Here is a 6,000-nt window from a genome sequence, read left to right as displayed (position 1 = left end):
CAGACGAGAAACAAAGAGATCCTCTGTTGATAATAGAATGGATTTTTTTGTCGCATCAATTCAGCAGAACAGTAACAACAAAAATTGAAATGATTGTGTCTCTGATTTTGAAAGGACGACACAGGCTGCTATCTTTGAGCGGCCAGGAACCTTCAATTCTCATATTGCCTGTCTCTATGCAGATGTTACAATGGATGTACCAAAACTCTTTTTTGTTTCAAACTGCACTGGAAGGTTTTTCTGGAACCATTTCAATTCATCCGCCAAGTCACAAATTGTTACAGTTACAGTTTAATGTACAGGAACTTCCCAAATGTAGTTCTGTTCCTTTAGACGCATTGACAGTTTTTACAGATGGATCAGGAATAATGGGTTGAGCTGTTATAGTTTGGAAAAATGATCAGAACGAATGGCAATCAGACATTGAGACAGTAAAAGGTTCACCACAAATTGTTGAACTATCTGCAGTTGTTAGGGTCTTTCAGAAGTGGGACTGTCCTATTAATATTGTAACTGACTCTGCTTATGTTGCAGGAGTTGTGAGCCGTCTTGAAGCCTCTTATTTGAAAGAAATAGATCATAAACCGTTATTCATGTTATTTCAAACTCTTTTGGCCTCGTTAAATCATAGAAAAAACCCAATATTTTATTATGCACGTGCAATCGCACACTTCACTGCCTGGACCATTAACAGAAGGTAATAGTATGGCAGATTGGTTAGCTGGACTCACCGTCCTTCCTAATGCATTCGAGCAAGCACGGTTTTCACACGCCTTTTTTCACCAAAATGCAAAGGCATTGCAAAAAACATTTCAACTCACTTTGAATCAAGCCCGTCAAATTGTGACAGCTTGTCTGGATTGCCAACAGACGACTCCGTCTTTATCATATGGACTCAATCCGAGAGGCTTGCAAGCTTTAGAGATTTGGCAAACTGATGTTACTCACATTGCAGAACTTGGTAGATTAAAATATGTCCATGTATCTATTGATACTTTTTCAGGAGCACTTGTGACCACCGCCCACACAGGTGAAAAATCCCGTGATGTGTGTAAGCATCTCTTGCTTGCTTTTGCAACCTCGGGTGTTCCACAGCAACTAAAAACAGACAATGGTCCAGCTTATGTATCACAAAAAACACAAGAATTTTTGCAACTATGGGGTATTTGGCATAGCACTGGTATCCCTCATTCTCCCACTGGTCAAGCGATTGTGGAACGCGCTCATGGTTCGCTAAAAGCGATGTTATTAAAACAAAAAGGGGGAGTAGGGAATCTCTCTCCACAAGAAAAGTTAGATTAGCTAAAGCCACTTATGTTTTAAATTTTCTAAATCGCTGGTCTGATGCAGGCGGTCCACCGATATTTAGACACTTTTTATCCACATATCAGGAGCGGCCGGAAATTAGGGGTAAGGCCATGGTTTTAGTTAAGAATCTAGAAACAGGGCAATGGGAAGGTCCGTTTCCATTAATAACCTGGGGGCGAGGTTATGCTTGTGTTTCCACAGATACAGGCCCACGATGGACTCCCGCTCGATTTGTACAACCATCATCATCTGGAACATCCTAGATGGTGCAGCAATATGGATACCACCTCAGCCAAAAACTAACGTGTGGGTCACCTTGGCCAACATGACAGGTCAAGATTCTCTGTGCATTGCAACTGCATCACAAAGCCCATGAACCAATAGACAGGATGGCTATGACTCGTGCAGCGCGCCTGGCCAGCAAGCGCATGCGTCATAGGCTCCCCATGTTGCAACCGAGGTGGGTTTTGGCACCCGCTGGCCACGTGTGCCAAAACCCGTTCCTCTGCAAATGTATAAATACCGGAATTTTCCGAAGAGCATCGGGCTGGTGTACAGCAAGGCCACCGTTGCCTCCGTGGGGATGCCCACGTAAAGCTGGCACCTACCGATTGCCGGGCTGAACTCACGGAGCAAGACGGCACAAGAATGTACGGATGGTCCATCTTCCTCACAGTCCTCGGATGGACGTAGTCATGGATACCGCCGCAAGCCAAAGAAAACATCTGGATGACCCTGGCTAATGTGACCGGACAAGATTGCTTATGCCTCAGTACAGCAACACTGAACAATCCATTTTCCACATGTTTAATAGGGGGTTCCGCTGGCATCAATGAAGTTTAAGAACCTATTGACGGAGACCCCTGTGCAGCAGGTCATGGACTCAACGGATGGGAATGCCTGGTTTCCACGGATCGGGCATTCACCCTCATTGCCACCCCAGGAATCACAAATTCTGGGGTCCCTGAATACAGATTGGTGTAGCATTATCTGATTTACTGTTAGATGTAGATAGTATTAGACACGCAACCTTACAAAATAGAGCTGCTCTTAAATCATTAGTTAAGATAGTTTTGATTTGTCTTGTAGTGTTTTTATGTATTTTGTGTGCCTTGTATGTTGCAATGTGTTTAAAAATTAATTGATAGATCAAGTAAGGCTGTGTTAATTATAAACAAAGAAGGGGGAGATGTGGGAACACTTGACTCAGTGACCACCTGTGGAAACAATGATATTATTGCTCTGGTTGGCAGAAAGCCATGGGAACAGTGAGGTTCCCAGTGAAGTAATCATGCTGAAAGAACATGGAGCCAAGAACTGTGTAGAGATTAGATAGTTGCTGCTGAGTGGAAAATTTTGGAAAGTTTCTGCCTATGATTGCTGGCTGTTGCGTTGGCCACAGATAGCAGATAAAAGGACTCGTTTTGTTCAATAAAGGGTCTTCATTTGCAACCAGCTTCAGAGTCCGTTTTCAATTGCCACGCCCAGCCAGGGTCAACCTACCACAGTCCTTTTTGGCGCCCAACATGGGGCCCAACAATGGCAGTTTTGCATTAAGTGTGCTATAGCTATAGTAGTTATTAAGTGGCAAGCTCCCGTGAGGGTCATGGAGTTCGTTGGCTGCTTTGCTTATCTCTATTTTGCTGAGGTTGGGAACATGTTAATACAAATAATGGCTATGTGCTTTCTCCTAGCATTGATGGCCTTACTGTGCTGGGGGAGCTATTTTGTGGGGAGGATGAGGGAACACATCTCCCTCTCCCTACCTGGGATTGATGGGAATGGTTTTATTATGCAGGCTCCTGAGGTCCTTGTTCACCCTTATGTGAGCTGTTCAATACTAATAATTAATACTGTTGGCATATTATGGGTTTTGTGGAATCTGGTCTCATCCTGATGTAAGAGAAGACAACTTTTGGGTGAGGCAATACTGAAATGTGCCCTTAAGCAGCCGGTCCCTGGGTGGCAGGCTATATGGAAGGATTTGGGCAGATTCCTAGGACAGTTATCACCTCCCATAATCTGGGACTTTACACCTGAACAGGCAAGCAACCCTGGCAAACTGATGCACCACCTGATAGAGGGGTGCCTTGCCTATCCCAATGAAAACCAGCAGCTTCTCGCACTGTACTGGGGCCTGGCCTATGCCTACCGAGCCATAGTTCAGTACTCTCAGAGGTCTACGGTTGAGGCAGGGACCCAGACTGCATCTGAGGACACCATGCTTGAGATAGGGACCTAAACAACAACTACTACAGTAATTGCCCCAGGAGTGAAAAAGAAACAGTGGACAAGGAGATCAACGGGTCCATATCATCGATTAGTAAGGGAAGAAGAAGAAGAGGAAAGGTTTAATCTAGAAGCCGGTCCTTTGATAAAGAAATTGGAGGAAGGAGTGAGAGAACTTAAACAGGAAGCAGAAACTACCTGGTCCCTGACCTCCTCAGAACTTTGAGACATGTGGAAAGATTACAGCCACCAGCCAGGTGAGTGGACTGCTGCCTGGCTGCTCCGATGCTGGGATAATGGGGCCGACAGTCAGCAATTGGAAGGCAAGGAAGCCCAACAGCTGGGATCCCTTGCTAGAAACTGGGGAATTGAGAGAGGAATTGGAAAAGAGGCAGCAATTTGCAGTCTCTGGAGCCGGCTGCTCTCAAGTGTGAGGGTAAGATATCCATTCAAGGAAGATCTTGTGAACTCCCCAGGAAAGTGGACTACTGCAGATGAAGCTGAAAAATCCTTGACTTAGTATAAACATTACTTAGCAACAAGTGAAAACATCAGTGTTATCAACATTCTTCTCATACTAAATCCAAATCATAACACTATACTAGCTACTAGAAAGAAAATTAACTCTATCCCAGCCAAATCCAAGACACATGCAAATATGAATCAGACCCAAACAAATTGTTAGTTTGATTATAGTGATACAGGGGAAAGAAATCTTGGATTTTTCTTTCTTTTTTTTTAGCAAGTTTTGATTTATACATACAAGAAGAAAGATCCTAAAGCCTCAAAATAAATGATGACCCATAGAAGAAAAAATATGGTATAAAGGTCTCTGTATCAGAGGAAGCATTTTTAAAAACAAAACAGATGACTGACATAGTGAGATTTGGTTCTTCGGGAGATGTAAAGAAACTTCTTTTTCAAAAGCTGGAAGAGTGACAACAAAGATAGAATGCATATGGGGATGTTGCACTTCCACAACAAAATCAGCAGCAAAAATTGTGTCATGGGAATACAGCGTGGGACAGAACTGAAGTTCCAGCTTGTAGATGCCAAGTACATTAAGAAATCTTGTAAGGAGCAAAGAAAAAAAAAATAAAGCAGTTTGAAATACCATTTGCAAGGTGCTTGGTTTCTCTGTAATGCAAATAGTCATGTAAAATATGCAGGAATGTGGATTTCTTCAGTTTGAATGGGAAGAGGAAATTGATTTACAAATCCTGAATGGAATAGAAACCTTAGAGCAAGAGTAGAGACAAAGCAAATCCCTGCATGGTGTGGAGTAAATAGGACATGTAACTGCCTCTTCCTGTGGGAACTGCTTTGAGTTTTGTGCTATTACAACATAATCAAGGTGCTCTCCAGTGTAATTGAGTACTAGGGATTTTACTATTTAGTGATCCTCAGATTAGTATAATCTTCTTGGCTATTCTTGAGCAAATGGCCTTTCAGGACTTTCAGTGGTGTGCCTTCAAAGAGCCCTTTATATTTGCGGAGGGGTTGAAGACACCTCTCTGCAAGGTGTGCTCTGCCTGGCCTCTGGTAGTCTGGTGACTTCACAGATGTTCCCATCAGGCTTTACAGAAGTCTCAACTGTCAAGCTTGCAGGGAAGCCTCTAGGTTATGCAGGGGCTAGGAAGCATGGGATTTTCTCATGAGTCATCTTGGTCCCCAGCTCTTCCTTGTGTATCTGTGGGGCCAAGCAGAGAGAAAAATCTTCCTCTCGCTTGCAGAAAAATGAGGAAAAGTTGAGCAAGCTGAAACACGCAGAACTCCCATGGCCCTGTGCAGGAATGGCCGTGCAGGTGAGAATGAGGCACTCTGTTAGAAAAAACAAAGCAGAGGATTGTACACAAAACCAGTTAATTCATGGTATAGAGACCTGAAATATGCCCTGTTGATTCTGGGATAGGCTTTTAACAAAGCTTTGTTCTTTACCTCCAAAGGTCTTTGTCGCTGATTTGAACAGTTGCCTTTCTGCTTGCTGAGCTTTTCTATAAGAAGAAATGAAGCACTTTTTAAATTATTCACATAGATGCACTGCCATTTTAGGCACAATCTGTTTGTGTAAGGAGTGTGTAATACTCTTTTGTTGTTTCCATGGACTTGTGCTTTTAAAATAATTTAAGAATGAAATATGTTATGGAATAATTCTGAGGATGAGTCTCCGTAGGAAAGCTGCGTTAGATCATCAAGCCCACTGTCTTGCAGCTCCAAGCTGTGGTCCTGTCCTGCTTTCAGCTGGGATAGAGTTAATTGTCTTCCTAGTAGCTGGTATAGTGCTATGGTTTTGAGTTTGGTATGAGAAGAATGTTGATAACACACTGATGTTTTCAGTTGTTGCTAAATAATGTTTAGTCTAAAGTCAAGGATTTTTCAGCTTCTCATGCCAGCCAACAAGAAGGCTGGAGGTGATATCGAAATTCACGGCCTGTAAAGAAATACTCTCTAAGACTCGTTTTG

The sequence above is a fragment of the Aquila chrysaetos genome, chromosome W (genome assembly GCF_900496995.4).
Source record: "Aquila chrysaetos chrysaetos chromosome W, bAquChr1.4, whole genome shotgun sequence".
In the NCBI taxonomy this organism is placed as follows: domain Eukaryota; kingdom Metazoa; phylum Chordata; class Aves; order Accipitriformes; family Accipitridae; genus Aquila; species Aquila chrysaetos.
This window is presented reverse-complemented; position numbering follows the sequence as displayed.